Below are 24,244 nucleotides of genomic sequence, written 5' to 3'. Positions count from 1 at the left end.
TTTCTTCTCCGTGGGACCCTCAAACCATTTACATTCCAGGTCGTTATTTCTAATTCCTTTACTCTAACGTTAGACATAGAAAGGATGTTTGCTTCCTTTATATCTTATGTTTACAAAAGTGGCCAGAAATTTACTTACATCTTCAAATGAGGATATTCTTTTTTATTTTTTTCCCACATGCTCACCATCCTTGGGAAAAAGAAAATGTTTTACTTTTTTGAAAGAGGGGCCACCCCCCACCCCATGGGGAAACCTCCCCTTCTACTATTAGAGGAAACCTCCAGTTTCAGGCTCTATTTCTATCCAGGGTTTTTTCAAAAGTGCCTATGAGGATGAAGTGCTCTTTATTTTACTTAACTGGGTGTTTGCTTCGACAGGATCTCTAAATGTGTACATTTAGTTGTCCCACATAACTTTGAGGGAGGCTGGAAATCGTAAGTTTGCTGTTGTTCCTAACTTTTTTAATTCCTGCATAGCCTTTCCTAGCTCCCATTCTTTTTCTTGGGTTATGTGGGATATGTCCGATCTAATACGGAATGACCATGCGTTTCTCTTGTATTACCCTGCTTTTAAACCTCCAGCCAGAATCTTCTCCTTTAACGTATATGTCCTGACATTAACCAGGATCTTCCTGGGGTTTTTCTTACCAGGCTTTTTCCTATATGGATCACGATGTACTCACTCTATATCTTCCTCCAGGTTTTTCTTGTTAATATCGGGATGTAACTCTAGGAGAAGGTTAATTATAAAAGCTTTTACATCTTCATCTTCTGCATCTTCTGGTATATTTAAAAATCTGATGTTATTTCTTCTGGCAGCATTTTCTAGACTTTCCAGCTTATCTTTCAGGGTTCTATCTTCACTTCTTAATGCCTGAATCTCTTGTGTATTTTTGTCTACTTGTTTTGTTAGACTCTCAACCATTTCTTCCATGGCGCCCACTCTGTTAGAGATTGCAGTCATCTTGGTCTCAAGAATTTCACAAGCAGATTGTATTTTTAATTGGTTATTCTCAGAGACTGCAAATGTATCCCTCAGTAAGTGAGGTCGCTCCCTTATCCTTTGCTATATCTGTGGTATTTAACGGCATCTGAACAGCTACTACGTTTCCATTTTTCACTCATGGTAGGGACTTCCATATTAACCTGAGCAGGTAGGGATGCAGGTAGTGGTAAAGGTGGCGAATCTACTGTCTCGTCATTCATCTCTTGCGACAAGAGCTCATACCTATTCTCCAACAGAACGGGCTCCATCGTCTCCTTATTAGCACACCCTAAATGAGTGTGATAAGGACTAGTCAAATTTTTCTCTACTGCTACTGCCACTATTGGGTCTACCAAGTCCCTTACTGCTAATGGCTGTATGTTCTGCATCTTAAAGAAGGATCTTAATGATGGAGTGACTCTTGTACCGCTTGTTCCGCTCGTTTTATATTTAGTAAAAAAAAATTTCTTTTTTTGAAGGAGTATTATTGTAAGTGCTTGCAGATTTTGTTTTTACTTTCCTGTTGGAGTTAGAATTTTTATCCACTTTCGCCTCTTTTATCTCTTTTACCGTTAGTTGGTCTCCTGCCGTAGTTTTATACTCTGATTCTGCAGACTTATAGGAAGAGCTCTCTGCCCCCCAAATTTCCCTACTCCTAAGAGTTTACCTGTTAGGTTTACTCTTCTCTGATTCCGACAGTAAGTTCCTAGCGTGGTCTTCCTGTGAACCACTCTCCCTCTCGTAGTGTAGTTTTGGCCCCCAGTCTCTCCTCTTTTGTATTACTCAAATCAAATATAAACTTTATTCGGATTATTACGATCCATAAAAGCATTACAATTACAATTTAAAAAGTCTTTCAAAGAGGTCTAGTTTACAAGTTAAAAAAGCAGAAAATGAATTACAGTACTGTTTAAAGGTTTTTCCGATGTCTATAAATACATTTCAGAAAATTAAGGACATGGTAACATGTGGCTTCGGTGTCCAAAAGCTGCAAACTTAGCATGGCTGCTCTGCATTGTCTAAGACCCCAAGATTTTAAAAGGGTCAGTAGCCAGAGTTTGCGGTGTTCCTGATAAAATTTGCAAAATAGGACTGTGTGAATAGAAGATTGACTTGATGTCCCATCACATGGGCATGGGGGTGGATTTGACTCCCACACGTTTGGCGTTGGAAAGGCCACCAGTTTATGAAATATGTTCAATCTAAATCTTATCAGGAGAAAGCGTTCAAAGGTACCAATATCAAGTTTTAAGTACGGCTGCATTGAAAGAGTAGATTGGACCAGCGTAGCATGCTGCACCGACTGTTTTCCAGCTTCTGCCTGAAGTCTCATGTTTGTCAAATGATCCAACGCTCGCTTCTTTAAATTATCGTTTGCGAGTTCTCCGATTTTTTCGGGATTACGATAATATTTTTCCAATCCAAGGTCGCCAAGAAAGGTCCGGATATAGGCCAGCCATTTGATTTTAAAAGCATAGTGCAGAGACATTGCATCCGTCAATATTGTTTTTGTGATGTCGTTTGTGTCTGAAACCCAAATACGTCGCCAGAGTAGAAGTGGTTGGATTTTGGCAAGATCTTCAATATATGGTGCCCCTAATTCTAAGTGGCAGGCGTAAACGGAGGATGTTTTGGGGGCAGATAGGATAAATCTAAAAAACTTATTTTCTGCGGTTTGCAGAGAAGTAACGTCCGTGTATCCCCATAGTCCTGCTCCATATAGGGCTGTAGATTGGCACTTGGCTCTATATATGGTTAGCAGTTCTCTGGGTGGACGTTTTCCTAATTTTTGGGAAAACGACACCAAAGCTGCTAGTGCTCTTTTAAAACAATGCTTTCTAGCTTCTATTGCTGGTTTCCAGGAAAGTTTATTGTCTATCGTGACCCCCAGATAACAATAATCGTTTGTTGAGGCAATTTTTTGGCTGTCGAGGTAGATGGATGTTTGCTGATTTTTCCCGACCCCAGCCTTCATTACGAAAGTTTTTTTCACATTTATGTGGAGGTCGAGAGTTTTCATATACTGGGAATATCTGTTTAGGGACCTTTGGAGTTCACGGGGAGTTTGTGCAAGGAGGACGGCGTCATCCGCATACAGCAGGGCGGGGATCGGGCGGTGTTTGGCCCTTGGGAGGTCACAGGCACCCTTTAGTAGCTCAACCTCCAAGTTGTTGGTGTAGAGGGAGAAAAGAAAGGGTGCCAGGACGCATCCCTGTCTGACTCCCCGCTCTACTGTGAAGGTCTCCGTCAGTTCTCCCTTTGTCCCGAAGCGAACTCTTGCGGATGGGTTGGAGTAGAGTTCCCTTAAAAAGTTCAGGAGTGGTTGGTCTACCCGCATCTGTGCTAGAAGGGACCACAATTTTGTGTGGGAGACGCAGTCAAAAGCCGCGGATAGATCTACGTAAGTCATATAAAGTTTTGCGTTCTTTGCGTGCACATATTTACCGACAATTATTGATAGATTTAAGGCTTGCTCAACAGTGCCTAATCCTTTTCTGAATCCAAATTGGAGATCGGATAGGACACCTTTTTCTTCCGCCCAGTCCTGTAATCTTTCTAGTATCACCCTTCCTGCTATTTTCCCCAGCGAATCCAACAGGGAGATTGGGCGATAGCAGGCGGGGTCCATACGATTACCTTTTTTAAAAATCGGGACCATTATGGATTTGGTCCAGGACTCTAAAATTCCTACTTTTGCCGTAGCGCTACAAACCCTTGTTAAAATTGGTGCCCAGAGGTCTGTCTGGTGTTTAAAAAGGTCTGCTGGGACGCCTTTTGTATTACTGTAGACATTGAAGTCTGCAATACATTTTGTTCACTATTTACTGGGGACAGCCGTACCAAACATGCAGGAGCTGAGCCAGTACGTAGTTCCACTCTAGCCGAAATTCCCCTTCTAATTGCTAGTCCTGCAGCTGCCTCAGACCAGCGTCCTCCGCCAGGCGTTAGATCTTCCCCTGCCGCCACTTCTCCACGCCAGAATGAGCTAGGCGCCCTGGAGCCAGCGCCCTTATTTGCAGTAACCTTTAGCTGCCTAAACCTCCGAAAGACTGCGGGGAAAACCGCCTAAAAGGAGGACACCACCAGAAACTTCACAATCAGCCACGTACTATAAAACTAATATGCTTGCAATTTAATGTCCATTTATATCCTTAGTTCTGAAGGAGAGAGAAATTTGGCGCCTTTTTTACTGAAGCCCAAAGAGATTATACTGTCACCATGGACTTTGAGGTCAAAATTATGGAGGAAACGAAGCACACTGTAGAGCCCCCAGGAGTATGTTTAAATTGTACCCAAATTCACCATGGGATTCGAGTCAATAAACGTTTTGCCCAGGAGGACTTACGAAAATAATAGTCACTCTTCAGTCCCTGGGTTATACCCTCAACAAGCTTCACCGCCAATGCAGGAAAAGCTACAAGCTACCCGCGGGAGACGGGTAGGAACCGCCTGCCACTGAAGGACACACACTCCAAATCTCTCAAAGCGCTTGCCTCAATCTTCCCTCACAAAGACTTCCGCATTCGCCTCCGCGTCTCGGTCCAAACAGATGGCGCAGGGCGACGACTCAGGCGGCCGAATGCTCCCGAACACTCCCGAGGCCAGAGCCTGGAGCCCAGAGCACGCCGGCACCGCAGATCCTCCCAGCCAATCAGAAACGCAAAAAAGCGCCGTAAGTGGGATTTTCTACATTTAGATGGTCATTCTTCATGTAATTTTCTATAACATCATACCGCCCTTTTGCTTCTTTACTTGCACTGGGGAACATCCTTTACGACGCAGATGTTACCCCGCAGTACCTTTACAACGTGTATTTTAGAACACAAGTCGTAACCACGACTTTCGCTGGAGGGCGCTAAAGGACAGGGAATAGTAGATTTACTATTCCAACACCTTCCCTACTGTACGTAGGCTGGTGTTGGAATAGTACATTAAACTATTCCTAAGTCCGCACCCCTACAGCGCAAGTCGTGGTAACGACTTGCGTTGTAAAATACGCGTTGTAATGGTACGCGTGGTAATACCACGCGTCATAACAACGTACATCCCTTGCACTTCATCCCTTCATATCCTCGAGCATTCCCCTGGATGTACTGCTGAGCCTGCGACTGCTACTAGCTAGCAGCCGCCATTTTCCCCCTGCTCAGGGTGCCAAAACGTAAACTTCCTGTTCATCTGTGTCTGGCGCCCTTCTCCAAAGTGGACAGTTCTTCTGTTCACTTTGCCCGCAGTCCGTTACTCTCTGCTTTCTGTCTACCTGCTGTCCTCTGTTTGTGCTTCCTCTGCTCATATTTTGCTCTGTTTTGCCTTTTCTGCTCATTTTTGTGCCCTCCATTTTACCTTTTCTGCTGGTTCTTCCCTCTATTTTGCCCTCTTTTGCTCTGTTCTGCTATTTCTTTTAATTTTTCTGCCCTCTGGTTTGCCCTTTTCTGCTCATTTTTCTGCCCTCTGTTTAGCCTTTTCTTCCCTCTGTTTTCCCTCTTCTGCTCTGTTTTGCTTTTCTGCTTGTTTTTTCTGCCCTCTGTTTTGCCTTTTCTGCTTGTTTTTTCTGCCCTCTGTTTTGTATTTTATTGCGTGCTCATTTTTCTGCTTTCTTGTTTTTCCTTTTTTTCTGCTAGTTTCTTCCTTTTTCCCACGGTTTCCGATGGAGACCTCACACCCCAGCCCCCAAAAACTCCCAGGGGTGACAGTGGCACACTCTACAAATGCTAATTGATTGATTAATTACTTTGATGTGACGCACCACCATGTCTACAAAGATATGATGCTGTTTTTCTCCCCCTCCCCCTCCACTGGTTCATTTTAGGCTGCCAGGCACTGACGCACACACCTTTGTACCATAATGCAAATGGTGTGTGCGTTCTGTCAAGCATAAGTTTTGTACTAAATGGGGTGTCCTCCAGTCCAAAACCTATGCTTTAATACTTTTCCCGGTACAAAAGGGGGTGGTGATGGACGGAGCATCTGAATCAATCAAACACTCACACCCAGTTAAAAGATCTGGGTTTCATCCATCACCATTCTTTAGCCCAATCTGCCACCCCAGTTCAGACAAGGCTATATGCAAATCAGTCTGACCCTGTGCCTCATGGGAACAGTCCAGCCCGAACTGCCAAGCCATGTCTTTCCTGGACCGGAAAGAAGCTTCTGAAAAACAGTTTCTGGCATTCCAGCCGTGTTCAGCCCGGCCCGGTTGAATCCAGTGGCAAAGCGAGCAAGGGACTCACGTCTGAGCATACCCTGCCACACTTATGGTGGCCAAAAGCGGTACAAAAGTGGGTGGTGATGAACGGAGCATCTGAATCAATCAAACACTCACACCCAGTCAAAAGATCTGGGTTTAATCCATCACGTTCTTTAGCCCACTCTGCCACCCCAGTTCAGACATGGCTATATGCAAATCAGTCTGACCCTGTGCCTCATGGGAACAGTCCAGCCCGAACTGCCAAGCCATGTCTTCCCTGACTGGGTGTGAGTGTTTGATTGATTCAGATGCTCCGTCCATCACCACCCCCTTTTGTACCGCGTTAATACTTTTCCCATTTTGTATGTGTGCTTATGCCTGCCACCAGGAGGGCAGAAGGTTTTCATGCAAATTCCTGTCTATAATTGTTAGCAGTGGTTGCATAGAAACAACCCATGGAATACCCACTTGACGCAAAGAGACATATCACTACTTTGCAACACTTTGGCAAACGTTTCAATGCAAATCCTGATTTGAGGTGGAAAGTAAATAGCACCACAATTATTTGCACAGGATTTGCATTTCAAAAGTAATGCAAAACCGTCGCAAAATATTAGTAAATCGGAGTCATGGCATCTTGAAACATGAAACAAAGAACTCCAGGTTTGATAATAATAATAATACTCGAATTTCTATAGCGAGGCTAATCACCCGTGAGGGTCTCAAGGCGCTGCTCCAAGACACAGGGGTATTAAGTCATTTGCCCAGAACCACTGGATGTTGAGCTGACGCTGAGTCTTGAACCTGGATACCCAGCTCCAAAACCGGCAGCTCTGACCATTACGCCACACCCCACCCTCCTTGCATGTCCTATTCGCCACAAGTTGAGGTCTTGCTCTGCACAAGCCACCGACCATCTGCCTGGGTGTCCTCAGAAATGCCGAGATGGTCTGAGGAGAGAAGCAAGACATGGCTTCCCATGCACTGAGCCCGGGGACCAAAGATGAGCTGCCTCACCACCCGCAGAGCTTGGATGCCAGGAATACTCTGTCTTCTCATAATTGGATGTCGCTGCCTGAGGTTAGTTACAGAAAGATGTAACAACAGTATGCTTTATAAACACCAAGATGCTGTAACTGGATGCTTTAAACTACCCCTTAAGACATCATTTGAAATACTCTGCTAAACCAGGCATGAAATTCCAAAGCACCACTGTCAATTGGACCATTTGGGCAATGAGGTGTTGTTGTCCTTTACACAACATTCAGCACAGACAATGGGTACAGAAGAAAATTATTTTTGCACCCATGATTTGGGAGAATAGCGAGTGCAGTGCTGTGTTTTAGCACCAGACTATAGCTGATGATAAAACCAAGTGCTATAACAGAGCGAGAGTGCACAATTCGTCCTCAGCTCTTAATTGGGGGTATTGTTCAGCTTGGGTGTAAAAATTACTTCTTCACATATGAATACAGTTTGGACTTTACCTGAGCAGGAGGTGATATCCACACTGGTAATTAAATGATACACTAATGAGGATGTGGTTTTCTGAATGTGATCTGACCTTTGACCTTTTAATTAATGAATTCCGCATTTGTAAGGCACAAACGTATCACCTCCTAAGGGTATCCAGGTGCTGGGGGCCATCAGAGAGATATGGGGGCAGATTTACAAGCCCCATGCGCCACATTTACGCCGCCATTGCGTCACTTCTGTAACGCAGCAGCGGCATAAACCATGCACCAGGTTCCGCCTTATTTACAGCGTGACGCTTTTAGGCAGATGCCTCCCGTTATAAAGCCCCACATCAAACATGCGTTAGGTTTCATGTGGGCGTTCCGGAGCAGGGTGGGCGTTCCGTTGCAGGAACGCCTCGTAAAAGTGACGCAGTGAAATCTACAAAATTTCAGTGAGTCACTTTTACGTCCATGCTACGTCAAAACCCTGCGCCTGCTTGAAACAGGCGCAAGGAATGGCACACACAACAGGTGATGGACCGAATGTGGATCAATGTCACACACTCAACCCAGTCCGAAGATCTGGGCCCAAATCCATCGTTTTTTTGCACTCCACACCACCCCGGGTTAGACAATGGCGATATGCAAATCAGCTCTGACCCTGTGCCCCATGGGAACAGTCCAGTCCGAACTACAAAAGCCATGTCCTTCCCAGAACGGAATCAAGCATCCGAGGACCGGATCGGTTTCGAAGTAACACCTCTCATCAGCCCGGCTAGCTTGACTCCAGTGGTGTGGAGTGCCTGGGACCCACGTCTGGGCATCCCCAGCGCACTTAGGGCGGAATTTGCAAACACAACAGGTGATGGACCGAATGTGGATCAATGTCACACACTCACCCCAGTCCGAAGATCTGGGCCCAAATCCATCGTTTTTTTGCACTCCACATCACCCCAGGTTAGACACTGGCGATATGCAAATCAGATCAGACCCTGTGCCCCATGGGAACAGTCCAGTCCGAACTACAAAAGCCATGTCCTTCCCAGAACGGAATCAAGCATCCGAGGACCGGACCGGTTTCGAGGTAACACCGCTCATCAGCCCAGCTAGCTTGACTCCAGTGGTGTGGAGTGCCTGGGACCCACGTCTGGGCATCCCCAGCGCACTTAGGGCGGAATTTTCAAACACAACAGGTGATGGACCGAATGTGGATCAATGTCACACACTCACCCCAGTCCGAAGATCTGGGCCCAAATCCATCGTTTTTTTGCACTCCACACCACCCCGGGTTAGACAATGGCGATATGCAAATCAGCTCTGACCCTGTGCCCCATGGGAACAGTCCAGTCCGAACTACAAAAGCCATGTCCTTCCCAGAATGGAATCAAGCATCCGAGGACCGGACCGGTTTCGAGGTAACACCTCTCATCAGCCCGGCTAGCTTGACTCCAGTGGTGTGGAGTGCCTGGGACCCACGTCTGGGCATCCCCAGCGCACTTAGGGCGGAATTTGCAAACACAACAGGTGATGGACCGAATGTGGATCAATGTCACACACTCACCCCAGTCCGAAGATCTGGGCCCAAAGGAATGGCACAGCATGTTAGGCATAGGGTGCCCCTGAGCATTGCTGGAGCCGTGTCTCCCTTGCGACACAACTCCTTACGCCACAGAATGCGACACACATCGCCCTATCCTTCGCTCCACTGTGTGCCGCATTGTAAATGAGACACATTCGAGGTGGCGCAGGAAGGGAATTGAGTGTCACATCTTTTCTGGCGCATACCTGCTGATTTTCAGAGATGAGCCAGAACTCGCAAATCTGTCCCATGGTGAGCTATTGCCCAGAGTCACATGATGCTGAGTTTACCTGGCGATTGAACCGTGAGCCCCGCGCTTGGGTACCAGCCACTTTGGCCGCTACACCTCACATGGACATGTTTATTTGGCACATTCAAAATAAGCATATGACAATTCCAATATGATTGATCGTTATAGTATTCTATGGACAGAGAAATTCAGAAGGCAATATGGACATGCTTGCACATAGCACCAGACACAAAAAAAATAATAATGCAATGCAGTTTTAAAAGGAGCATATTGGAAATAGAAGCAGTGTGTATTCCGCTGAAAAAAAATGAGGTCTGGTGGTCTGCTAGTATGGTGGAGAACTCTGCCTCACTCCCAGTGGAGGACCATCAGCCATATTTTAAGGTACTCGACTTGTAGGATGGGCTCATTTCGCCAAAAGTGAGTGCTTCTGCTGATGTAACAACCAGAGTTTCAATCGGGTGCCTTGTCTTGCGCTGGGCCCCATTTGATTTCTTTGCCAGAACACAACCCCAAAGAAGAAGTTTATTTCTGCAGGACAAAAAAATAATGTCATATATTCATATATGGTGGACATTGATAACACACCAGACACTTTTACACTGTTAACCCAGCGCAGAGCGACCACGGGGGAGGGCGGGTAGGAGGCTGTTTTGGTGGGATGTTGGGGTACCGAAATTTGGGGAGGGGGAGGGGTGAAAACCACAAAAGCATTCCAGGGTTATTTGCTTGATGAAGCGGTCGGACATTGTAAGGAGCGACAAGAAACGGGCAGAGATGAGGTCACCCGCGCCAAGGTCGAGATGCAACCCCCGGATGGATATCGACTGGATCACACTAAGCCTGTACATGATTTGTTTTTGATACTAAGTATATTGTCTGTACATTTCTATGGGTGATGCAATAAAAAAGATGTAAAAAAAAAAAAAAAAAAAATGGTGGACATTGATGCTCTTCCTTGCTCTAGTATGGCTGACCAAGGGAGGGGAAATCTGTGTCAGGCGTCCTGTTATAGATAGAGTGGCCTTTCTGGTGCAGCAAAGACTGTAGTATCTAGTTAGGCTAAAACCAAGACAATATCAGCCTGTTGTAACTGAAAACTGCCAGAAGTGGAAGACATTTCATGCTTTTTTGTGCTCTGTAGACAGTGTAATTCCTCATCTTTGAGGAATTAGGGGCCAAGTGCCAGATGTACGAACACATTTTCCCATAGTCACAGAATAGATGCAACTGCTTGATACATCTGGCCACTGGTGTTTTAATTCAACTTACAAGGATTTCTGTGTCTTGTTACTAGTTAAGTCCATTCGCACCAATACGATTGAATAGTGTTTTGTGTGTGTGTATAGAGCTTTAAAAGCTATCTATTTCATGTAGACTGGCATTGCTATCTCAAAAGAAAAACTCGGCCACTAAATGATTGATCTATCTTTATTTATATATTCAAAATATGGAGGAATAGGTCTGAAACAATCTGGCACATTCATGCAGACAGTTCCATCTTCAATAGAACTTGGCTTGAAATAATGCCCAAGCCCCTAAATAATTGTGTTCCATCACCATTGAAGCGATGAATGCATAGGATGTATGAGAGCAAAAGTTTGCATTAGTGATATTAGCAGAAATTTCACAGAAATCCTTGTTGTGAAATCTCCTGAAAAAGAACACTGTGAGGTATTTTATGAGACATGACAGTTCACATGGAACAGGTGCAATTTATTGGTAGTGATTTTTAGATTTTTGGAGGCCTTTTCAGACAAGAATTGTTGAAGAATGTGTTGCTTTCAGAATCTTATGTTCTAGAGCTGAGCAGGTCCTTACTGAAGACAGCAGCCTGTGCCACTAACTATGGCGTGCTTTTCTTGTCGGGAGTCTAGCTGCATTGGGGAATGTGGCCTTGCTGGTCCCACAAACTGCTTGGAAGAGTGAGCAGACGTCATTGGGGGGCAAGCCCGGAGAGTTCACACGTTGGGTAACTGTAGGTGGTCTTATCAGTGAGTCTCTAAAATGACAATCACTTTTGTCTGTTGTATGTCTATATGGGGTACTAGTATGTCATGAGGGTGACCCGTCAATTGGATGATCGTCAATGGACCATTTTGTGTAGTACGTTTTGGCCAGATTTAGGGCCATATTATCAAGATCGGGGCAAACATTATCACCGCTTTAGCGACAGGAAACTGCTGCTAAAGTGGCGATAAGGGGATTGATAACATGCCCTAGAGAATTCCAATAGAAACCCAGGTTCTGGTGTCAAGGACATCAAACTTGGACTTCTATTGGAATTCTCTAGGGCATATTATCAAGCCCCTTATCGCCACTTTAGCTGCAGTTTCCTGCCGCTAAAGCGGCGATAATGTTTGCACCATTCTTGATAATATCGCCCTTATTGTCTCATCCACTGTGTAGAGCTCCTTTGTGATGGTGTGTTTTTTATCCTATGTAGGACGTGCATCTAAATTGGTGATTTTGAGCTCAGGGTAGGATTTAGAATCAGCTAAAAAATACAACAGGGGCTTTCTGTTTGGTTCTTTAGTGGCCATGATCCAATTTTCGAACAATGCGACAATCCACGATGCCGCCTTGACAAGGTGAAGATGGTTTGAATAAAAGAGTATTTTTGGTGTATTTTGTTTTAGGTAATGTTGTGTCTTAAAACTGCGCTCTTCCTAGTTTGTTTCTTTTTCCCCTCACTCTTCCATTGCCTAACAGTCTCTCTGCTCTGCTCGTTTTCTCTAATGTTTGGGAATGTTGGACTGAGGCGTTGCTTGGTCAGTAAGTTTGGGGGGGGGGGGGGAGGCTTCACATTTCCCAACAATCATGCTGGTATACTATGGTAATATTCATTATTTGAGAAGAAGAGCATGAGAGGGCTTGAGGGGCAGTGGGAAGGGATAGTAGTGAGGAATGTTAGGGTTACTTGAACAAAAGTATGTTGTAAAATCACTAACCCCCAGATTCATCAAGAACACATTTTGCGATTCCTTAATAGCGAAAAATACCGATTCCCTATTAAGGAATAGCAAAATGCTATTCATCAAGAAATCCATTCAAAAGCGATTTCTAATAATTCCTTAATTGCGACTCGCAAATTGCGAGTCACAATTAAGGAATATCTCCCCATTCATTCCTATGGGCCTAGAGGCCCATAGGAATGAATGGGAAGACCAACCCAATTCGCTAATCGCATTTAGCGATTCGCAAATTGAGATTGCGATTTCAAGGGTGCAGGGGTGTCCAAAGGACACCCTGTTGCACCCCTGAAATTGATGTGTGCACATATGTTGCGCACACACATGCCCTTAGGGCATGTGTGTGCGCAACATGAAACTTTGAAAAATGCACTTTAGTGCATTTTTCAAAGTTTTTGCTATTTACCACGTAGTTAGACTTCGCGGTAAATAGCGGCCCCAGATTGCGAACTCGCAATTTTTAAATGGTTCATGAATAGCAATTAAGGAATCTCAAATTGAGATTCCTTAAAAGCAATTCATCGCAATTTAGCGATTTCTATATTTGCGATTTTTGCATTTGGGATGATGAATCCCAAATGCAAAAATAGCGCTCGCAAAGGGCCAGATTCTCAGATTCTGGCCCTTTGCGAGCCGATTTCGGCTTCATGAATCTACCAGTAATAGTTTTAAGACCTTCAAAACAGAGAGGAGAGAGAGAGAGTGTGTCTGTGTGTGTGTTTTTGTCAGTATGTGCATGTGAAAAATCCCGGGTGAAATCTGACAGCCACTTCGCCATACCGGGCTCAAAGCCCCTTTACCCAACTATTTACTTGAGAATACATTTATTAGAGCTGGGTACCACCCCAAACACTCCCCCTGCAGCTATGCCCTGCTGGTGAATGAGCTGTTAGCTAATGGTCCACTTTATCTCCCCCAGTATTAGCCCCCTTTAGGCTGCCTTGTGCTGGCGCACACACACCTGCACCATAGTGCAATGGTGTGTAAGTCATGTCAAGCACAGGTTTTGTACTGGAAGCATGCCTTTGCAGTGCAAAATACTATGCTTAAACAAGGTTAACTCCTTCGCTGCGGCGGCTATTCCGCCGCATCGCTAACGGTTGCGGGCGGGCGTGCGGCTCACCTGCGCTGGTGACAGAACCGTTCCGTCACGGCTCGCGGGTGAGCTGTACTTGTGACGGAACGGTTCCATCACGGCCCCGTCCGCTTAATGAAACCCGCCCCGCAGGCGCGAAATCAGTGCCGCGCAGGCCCGGCAGCCGGGCCGTGACGGAACCGTTCCGTCATGAGTACAGCCCACCCGAGGGGCGTGACGGAACGGTTCCGTCAGTAGCGTCGAAGTAGTTAAATCATTTCCCCACTTTGTATCTGTGCTGTAATTGCAGCACACTTGCACATTTTTTAAACGTTTTGAGAAAAGAAAAATGTCCTCAAAACTTATGACTGCCCCTACGAGTGAAAGTCTTGTTTACCTTTTTTAGAAGATAGGGCTTTGCTTCAAAATCCATGGGTGATTGCATAGGAATACACATGCATTAACACCCATATGATGCAAAGTATCGGTTTGCATGACATTAGAGCTAGTTGGCAATGCAAATGAGGATTTACGCTGGAAAGTAAATACCAAAACAAATTTTGCACCAGTTAGCGTCACTTTTGTGACACAAACCTGGCAGAAAGCGTTAGCAAATCTGCGGATTAATTTGCCTTGCAATTTACTCATAGGCATTGCCGCGCAATGTCATTGGGTGGTTTATGAGACTTTGCCTGTTACAAACTTCAGCTCAATGTGACTTCAACTGCCATAGAGACAGATGGCACCAGGACTCCCTGCCACATACATCTGGACTGCTTCATAACGCGGCTTTGATTGTCATGTACTTCTCCACAGGGACTCCACTCCACGTTCAGCGCCGAAAAGTCCAACATCTGAAATGTAGAAGGAGATTAAATCCAATCCCCCCAGATCCGATTAAAATACATCACACAATGTATATGTAGGATAGATACATATATCATTACAAAAAAGCCTACCAATGCTTAAAAGATTTGTGGCGACGCAGCTGCGCACCCTGGTGGTGGGGGTGAGAGCGAGGAGAAAAAAACATGGTAAGAAATTCTGATGAAAAATGATGTCCCTGGAGGCGAGGTAAAATTCTTAAGGATTATTGTAATGATATTTAATACTTAATTTGAAGGCAAACTGTGACAAACATCACCCCCTGCTGGCACAGGTGGCGTGGCAAGAGCATTATAGGCTTTAACACCGTGGAAAGATTCACAGCCGCCATGATTCAACCGGAACTGATCAAATTGTCAGGGGAATTGACATTTGTTAGAAATCATGCTCCTGTTTCTTCCACATGCTGTGACATGCACATCATAAATACCATATTTATTACATGAACAGGGATGTAAAATATTGTCATAAGAAAATGAGAAGCTGCAGCCAATTGGCATCTGATCACATAATAGGCGCATGGATCATCAGTGCATTGGCATAGTGATCAAACGGAGCATTCGCATTTTCTGGATATAATTTGTAATGATCATCAAACGATTTCTCCAGCGCAAACATGAAAATAATATTTGCAGAGGTATGCATTGATAGGGAAAATTAATAGAAACGTCCATAATGTTGTAGCCTAGCGATGGCTATCAATATGCCCCGACAGCCTAATGTGATTCGTATTACAAAAGGAAATGTCTTGTTTTCTTTCCCAGACAGTGGAGCATATGAAGAGGATGCTATTCCCTCTGGAGCACATCTGGCAGAATGGTGGTGTTAATCACGAACATATTGTTGTAGATGCTGATTTACACCTACTTTATGGAATGTGGATGTTTGCATGCGGCAACCGACGCGGGCTTGTAATACCAACTCGTTCATTATTGTCATGTACGCAGTTTTCCAATAGGTGACATTTGTTTTAATATAAAGGATAATGATGAAATATATCACAGAGGCAATGAGGACAGTTATGATGCACTGATCTTGCTTATTTAGCAGAAGCAATTGCATCTGCATTCGGCATCATTCTTGCGTTAAGTCCAGCAATTGCTTCTGTATTCAGCATCATTCTTACATTAAGTCCAACACAGTGCTACTTCACACCCCAAATAGAAGCAGCTTTGTTCTGCATCCCTAAAGCGTGCCACCATATTATTCTAACTGCTTCTCACAACACATACTTACACGCGCAGAGGCACAGCTTGCATAGACAAGATTGGAGGACATTTATGGACCTCACACACAACAACAATGACGCCTTCCTAGGCCGTACTACAACCATGGACCCTAACAACCATGCGCGTGGGTGCCAACTTTGACCAATGTGGTCGAGGCAAGTGTGGAGGACATCTATGGACCTCACACACATCAACAATCAATCAATCAATCAGACATTTATTAAGAGCACTACATACCCGCGAGTGTCTCTAGGCGTGGGGGAGGAGGTGGGGGCGGCTACTGATCGAACAGCCAGGTCTTTAGTATCCTCCTGAAGGTCAGCAGGTCTTGGGTCTGTCCAATCTGTCGTAGGCTCAGTGGGAGGGTGTTCCATGTCTTGGCGGCGAGGTTGGAGAAGGATCTCCCGTCGGTGGTTGTTCTTCGGATGCGCGGGACGGTGGCGAGTGAGAGGTCAGCGGAGCGGAGCTGGCAATTGGGGCTGTAGAAGGAGAGCCGTCGTTTGAGATAGGCTGGGCCGGTCTTGTGGAATGCCTTGTGTGCGTGGATGAGGAGCTTGAAGATTATCCTCTTGTTGACAGGCAGCCAGTGGAGGTTTCCCAGGTGGGAGGTGATGTGGCCGTGTCGTGGTACATCGAGGATCAGTCGTGCCGAGGCGTTTTGGATGCGTTGTAGTCGATTGATGAGCTTGATCGGGGCTCCTGCGTAGAGACCTTTTTAGGCCGTACTACAACCATGGACTCTAACCACTACGCACACGTGTGCCAAATTTGACCAATGTGGTTGACGTAAGTGTGCAAGTAAAGGTTCTGCTTGTACTAATCAGAGAAGGATGCTTTGGAAGCAGGTTCACCATGCACCATACTGGACAAAGCAACGACTCAAGCCAGCACTAGCCTGCTCCTCATTTGGAAAGGATGTCTACAGTTACACATCCGAGCAATAACACTACAAGAAGCATGGAAATACAATTTACTTAAGGGAGAGTTACCCAAACAAAACAGAAATCCTAAGGAATGCCAGAAGGCAATGGATCTCAATTGTTTTTGGAGCACGACTCAAAAAGGTGAAGAACATTTTTTTATAAACTTGCAAAATAATTTCACGCTTAATTTCGCTCTAGCAACCACGGACTCCTGGTGGTGCCGAAGATCAAAAGAGCAAGAAGTGAAGTCTGTTCCTTTGCATTTCATAATCCTAGGGTCTGGAAACGCTCTTCCAGCTTTCTTTAGAAATCTGCTTTCAGAGGCTTGCTTTAGGAACATGCTGAAGACCCACCAATTCTGCAGTGGTTTAGGAAATGCTCAGTTACATTTAGTGGAAGGGTTGCGCGAGGCCGTTGGGGTAGCTATGCGTGATATAAATACAACTGAATTAGTTTTGCCATCTGATTTTAAATTATGGTTGCCTAATTTCTGGTTTGACAAAGAATTTTAAAGTCAGTTCCAAGCTGTTATTTTTTTAATTTAGGACATCACTACTTTTTGTCCTTCTACTTTCATATCCAGTGTAAAGCAGCAAAGGTTTATAATTGTGTCAGGCCACATATGGTTGAAAACCACCATCTAACAATTTAGTGGGATCATTAGTTAGAAAGAAGATTAAATTATCTGAATAATGGGAGCAACTGAAATATTAAATAACAATGTGGACACAGTGCTTCCAACATCAAGGGCGAGATTTACTGAGATGTTACACCGTTTTTGTCTAATACAAGCGAATCGGCGCAAAATCTTTTTTCCCGATTTACTTTCCAGTGCTAAACTTGTTTAGCGCTGGAAATAATGGGAAAGTTATGCGAAGCAGTGCAAAGTGCATTACTTAGCCCCAAGGGGGCGTACCATGGGTGGAGCATGGGCGTTCCTATGCAACCACCCAAGGTTTCTCATGCTAAACCCAATTTACTGAACAAAGTAAACAGGGTTTCACGTTTGAAAACTGCGCCCTTTCATTTCTCCTTCCTTTTCCTACTTTGCATGTGTGCTGCACTGTACAGCACACATACAAAGTGGGGAAAGGCTTCAGGTTAGTCTAAGCAGAGTCATTTTGCTGAAAGGATTCCCTTCCAGTACAAAACATGTGCCAGGCTCACTTGCACCCTGGTGCAAAGGTGTCTCCGTGGTGCACAGCAGCTGATTTCGGCGCCTGAGCAAGATAGAGGGGAGGAGAGTGCCTTATTTTAATAAATTGGGGCTAGATGTAGGTAATTCCGATTTACCTACTCTTAAATACCGAATTTTACAGATTCGGTATTTAAGAGTAGGTAAATAGGAAGGAGGCAGATGTAGGTAATTTTTATTCAACAATTACCGAATCTGTAAGATTCGGTATTTACCGATTCGGTAAATACCGAATCGGTATTTCCCATTGATTCCTATGGGCCTTGAAGCCCATAGGAATCAATCAGAAATACCGATTCGGTATTTACCGAATAGGTAAATTTACAGATTCTGTAACTTTACCGAATCAGTAAAATGTAGGCCCCCTACATTAGAAAACCCTAATACCGGTCGGTAACGGCCGAATTTGGCCGTTACCGACTGGTATTAGGGCTCCTACATCTGGCCCCTAGGCACTCACCTACTCTCCCCTTTTCTCACAACGCAGCATTTGTGGCTGCTGCAGTGCGCTTTGTGAAAACATGGTAAATCCCCCCCAACTCTGTTATCACATATAGCAACTCTGCAAGGGTGTGTGCAATTAAACATGAGGCTGCGGGGTTTCAACGTTACTGCCAATCAAATATTAGTTTTAAATACATGTTTTTAGTTTCATTAAATAGCCCTCAGTGCAATAGTGACAGGCATATAATACAGATCACTAATAGTTTGCCCTACATATACAATAATTTGGTTTAAAAAGAAGATCTACACAGATAAATATAATGAATAGATTAAAAAAGAAAAATACCCAGATAATTATGCTGTCAATCAAATGATGATAAACATGACATAAGGAAAATTCACAAATCTATTTTAGCCTAAAGGAACCCCAGTGGACGATGGAGCTTTTACTCCATCGTCCATTGAACATTTATGAATCGGCTGCAGATTCACTAGCTGGCCATGTGCAGTGGGTGTAGTTCACCCATAATCAGTTGGGCACAGGGCTTGGCCACAGACTGCCAAACCCTCCTACGCATGGCTGAAGCCTGTGCGAAGCTCTGATCAGCCAATCACAGCAGGTTGTGTGCAAGATCTCGTCAAATGCCTATCCCTTCATAACATGTCCATGTACAGTAGAGTATGGAATACTTTCATTGCAGTTGAATGTAGTACATGATCAGAAACACACTGAAAAGACCATACTAAAAGAGAAGTAATGGTTAGTATGTGTTCTAAAACCAATATATAGTTTAAAAAAACTATGACATTCGCATAAATACAGTTTATAATAATATGAATTAAAACTTATTTAAAACTTTAAAAACTGCAGAAATGTACACATAATTTTTAGGTTTGCAATCTATAACTTGCAAAACACCCATGCAAACTATAATTTGCACACCCAATGCATTAGTTATGACCTAACAATATTTCTACTGATAAGTAGCATCACTGTAAAGAACAGTGTCGTAAAATAACAACCCATGATCGAACTAAAAAAATAATTATATAGTCATAGCTGTTTCATTGATAGTGTTAATGTAACATGCAATCAGAAAGATCAGATATGCCATTTGTAGTTGTATCTGTTACATAAAGGGTGAGATCTTGAACATTGCATTTCATGCGTGATTTATGATTTGAATGACTGTTTGCAAGTTATGCATTGCAGTGGTTTCTTGTAAACATACATTAAGATTACCAACTGGCAGTCACCCGTAGATTGTTATAGTTAGGGCCTAGTTTCCATAGGAAGATCATTTTTCCATTTGCCAATAACTTTGGATTTGTGCAAAGAATCCTTGTGAACTTTTCAAAACTAGTAGGACACTCAATTCAGCTGCTGTCTAGAAAGTTTTGTGGTGAACTGTTTAGCGGGGGCCAAGAAAAGGGGAGGGTCTGCTGAACGGAATGACACCAAATTTGGCAGAAATATAGATATTGGTCTAGGGAAGTGCCTTTATGTGATTTGGTCTAAATCTGTTCAGTAGATATTAACAAAAATACAAATCTGTATATATAGGGTACTTGGATTTTTTAAACATCTCACAGTCCCCATGCTCAAAACTGATTGGCTGCCAACACTTCAATCAGGAAGCCATCTTGGGACTTGGCTTCTACAGAGTCTCACAAAAAATTTATTTTTAAAACAAAAAGGGGCAGGGTAGGAATACCCCGACTCTCTAGATGTGGAGGTGGGCTCCACGAGGCACCCTACCATGGCAAAAAAGCATTAAAAAAAATACTTCTGATGGTTCTGCCGACATTTTTTAAAAATAAAGACGTGCAGGCTCCAGCGCATCGCTAATGTTTAACCCCTGGGTGAGCCAGGTCTCGGGGGCATGAGTAATTATATGATGGAGGGGGTGCGCACTGGCCCCTCCACCTAGGGCTTTTGAAAGAAGTCCCGGGGACTGCCACCTACCCAGGGCACTGTATAATATGTGAGACACAACCTGTGCACACACAATAATATTAACAGTTAATAACTGTTAGAACCGGCTGTCTCTAGTTGGCAGAGGTATACACTTCTGACAAATAGGGACACACCTTTTCCAGTCAGGGCAAGGGGATCACACCCTTTGATAACCCCTGCTCACCCCCTTGGTAGCTTGGCAGAGCAGACAGGCTTATCTCAGAGGCTGTGTGTTAAGCATTTATGACCACGTACAGTAATAAAGTGAATACACTACAATAACGTTTTGGTATTGTTAGAGACAATGAGGAAGTCTGTGTCGTGTAGTATACAGTTGTGTCACCTTTCAATTTTTAGAATAATATTTAGATGTTCCCTTGTACGCCAGTTGCTTTTACGTACACTTTTTCTTAATAGCATTTTCAGTCACCATTCTCCACCACACAACTCTTTTACTAATTTTTTGTGTCGGACTTACAACCAGTATTACCGATACTCTCAATAAAGTATAACTCTCCTATTGCAATTCTGACAATACCACATCCACTTCCGGCAGCATATCTTTTGGATGGCCGTAAGTCGCAGAGACGGTCTAGTCGCCCTCGTTTTTCCTCAATTTTGAGGTCCCGCCCTACCTAGGCGTTAGCGGGAGTACTTGACATTCGTAGATGCACCCATCACCAGACCGAGGACGCCGGTACGAGCTCCGGGGACCACCAACGAGGTAATCATTCGATCACTGTTTCCAGGCTTCACACTCACGGCGATCCCCGTTTATTTTGGGGTCCCGTTCAGTCGTATTTAATTAATATCCTTGTGGAAAAGTGCTGGTGGCATTGTTTCTCACGTGTTTAGGATTTTCAGCAGAGCTGAGCACCCATTGTGGTAGCGTTTCCCGTCCCAACTTGAACATTATTTGTCATGTGAGTATTAGAATAGCAGGCACAATGAATAATCAGATTGTATGTATATATTTTTTCAGTTCCACTAAATCATGTTTACATCAGTGTCAACGGATATCTCTGACAACAGATACAAGTAGATTGTGCGACCATTATTCAACGTAAGTGGAGGTATTCCTCTTGGGCTATATAGTATTCTTGTTTGTAACATTCAGTCCCACAAACACCCCCTTTTGTATATTCTTTGTTCTTAGCTTCTATTGAGTTCTGCCCTCATCGGTCCCGGCCTATTACCAGCGCTAGACCCGTCGTTGTGGAGTCTCGCCACAGCTGTGTACATTATGTTGGAGTATTTGGGTGGGCAATACTAGATTAGACACCCGTATTCGAGGCTGTATAACAGCATTAGTTCTTTCTTGGTCATTGGCCCAGTATACCAGTTTCATGATTTCCCATTTTTCAACTTTTAATCAATTTGATTTATTTTTGGTGTGTATTAAATCAGGCTTTAAGAAGCAGTCTTGGGCTATTAACTATACTCAAGCACTCCCAGCACCCGTATTCTCTGAAATTGGTCTTTCGACCTAGATCAGAGTTGTTATCTGATTGCAAGCTTTTCTGAAGACCAGAATCATGTTTCTGAATTGGCCTGAATATCTTTCATTAAACATTGGGCCACCACACTAAGGGGGTCATTATGATTGTGGTTTTTCCGCATCCTCGGGGTCGGCGGAAGCCACCGCCGGCCCCGAGGATGCGGAAAAACCGCAGCGGACTGACCAAAGACCCACCGCCAGATTAGGATGGCTGGTGGGTCCTGGTTTCCGTCCGCAGCTTTTCCGCCGCGGTCGGATTACAACTGCGGCGGAAAAGCTTTAATATGGTGACGTGTCTTCCAGACACCGTCCACCATATTAGGATGGCCATTAAATTATGCTTTTCCGCGGTGGGTTTTCCGCCGTGGAAAAGCATACGGAACTTCACTGCGGGGGCCCGTTGTGGGCCCCCTAGGTGAAGGGGGGGTGGGGGGTGCACATGGGGGGTACCTATGGTACCCCCCTACATTTGCATGCAGAAAGCGGCAGGCACCGCGCGGAGCCTGCCTCTTTCTGCATGCAAATGCAATGCGTGCATTTTTAACATTGCCGCGGGTGCAGCTTGAAGCTGCACCCGCCGCAATGTTAAAAATAGAGGATGTGACCGCCAGGGTGGCGGTCACATCCTAATTGCACAGGAGGGAACTCCGCATGCCATGCGGAGGTTCCCTCCTGCTCTGGGGTCGCGGACGGACGCAAGTCCGTCCACGATCCTAATCGACCCCTAACTGTGTACTTTCTCCCAACTCCACATATGTGACCTAGCCTGCTGCAGCGCGTCCTGAATCACCCGGTATATCCACAGAAAAATCTAACGACACCCTGAATGGGTCGGAATTGTCACCAGTCGTGGGGTAAGATTGAGACCGATTTTTCGCTAGCATCGTCTTCACCATTCTAGGTTATACATTTTCTAATAAACCGAGAGTTACAACCACTTCTTATTTGTCTATTCACTTCTGTAGGGATTATCCTCCTCGTCCATTAGGATCTAGGTATGTAACTTGCATGCCAATTTTATGGTGTGGAAGACGAGACTTTCATCCTTTCCTTCCTGTCTCCTCTCTCTCTCATCAGGGTGGCCATTAGAACTTTTGGGATGACACCAGAATGTTTGAGTCTTTTTTGCATTGGGAACTGTGGGTCCCTTCTGCCCACCCCTTTTTCCCTTCTCACGTGTGTGGGTGGTAACTATCACCAGCTGAATTGTAAATATATAATGATCAAAGGCAACAACACCTCAATTTCAATTTGAATTATGTTTAGAATAAATTCTTAAATCTCTCATTTATTAACACCAGTATGTATTAAAATCCAATATTACTCAGTATACTATGTCATTGAATCCTGTGGTTGCTAACATGTGTTAAAGGCTCACACTTCGTCATTGAAGCGCTGTATTGGTCACTACTATTATTCTTGCCTATACACTCACAAAATGGGTCTTGTGCGTGTGGATTCATGATCGGTTTTCTCTTAAGTTTTCCTGTACTAAGTAACCATCAGCAGTTATATGTACTGCACATGTCACTTTGAAGTTTTAATATTTGTAACATTATGTATAATATTTTGTCTTTTAATGTGTAGCACTTGTAGGTGGCTTTCACTCTATATCCATTGGATTAGAGCTGTAACTAACATTCTGGCTAACTCAGCCAGCTAAGGTTCCTTTCCTTTCTGTTTTTTCCAGCCCTGAAGATTTGAGGTGTACTCCACTCCAATGAAACACGTGTCGGCTGGCGAAATAAAAACAAGTGCAACATATTTCGACTGACCTTCCTCATTGTCTCTAACAATACCAAAAAGTTATTAACTGTTAATATTATAGTGTGTGCACAGGTTGTGTCTCTCAAATTGTAAATGTATGCCTAGCTATACATAGTCAAGGGGTTGTTAGGGTCATCCTTAGCACCACATCAATTAAACAAGTCCTTTTTAATCTAACCAAATATCCGGTGGAGCGCAACTATTCCCTTAGACTTAAGTGCCCTTGTCATTGTGAACACTGTATAATATGTATGTGGGAGGCCCCAGAGCCACCACCTATCCAGGCAAACAGATGAGGCCTCAGAGCCACCACCTATCCAGGCAAACAGATGTAAATAAATGCGTGGGGCAAGCACAGCCCCCCTGCAGCCCAGGGGACAGTCATCTACCCAGGGGCACTGTATAATTTGTATGTGGGCAGGACTGCCACCTCCCCAGGGCAAACAATGTAAAACAAATGCAGGGAGCCTCTTGCCTCTCTCAAAGGCTCGGAGAATGCCACCTCCTTTGGGTACTGTATAATATGTATATGCAGCCGGTTCTGCTGGGCACCGCCACCTCCCTGGGGGCAAAGAATGTAAAAGAAATGCATGGGGTCAGCATGGCCTTGGCAACCCCAGGGGCCGCCACCTCACAGGGGCTCAAAGAAAAAAATTAAGGGGGTCCATTGCGGCCCCCTGGCCCCAAGGACCGCCACCTCCCCTGGGCTTAAATAAATATTGGAGGAGGGCTGTGCGGCTCAGCCTTGTAGAAAAATTTGTGGCCCTGGGGACCTCCAGCCCTGTGACTGGCTCCTGTTACCTCCCAAGGTGCCCACCCCTGGGAGGTAGCTGTTTGATTTTGC

The sequence above is a fragment of the Lissotriton vulgaris genome, chromosome 10, assembly GCF_964263255.1.
Source record: "Lissotriton vulgaris chromosome 10, aLisVul1.2, whole genome shotgun sequence".
NCBI lineage: Eukaryota > Metazoa > Chordata > Amphibia > Caudata > Salamandridae > Lissotriton > Lissotriton vulgaris.
The sequence above is the reverse complement of the archived record's forward strand: the minus strand, read 5'-3'. Positions refer to the sequence as shown.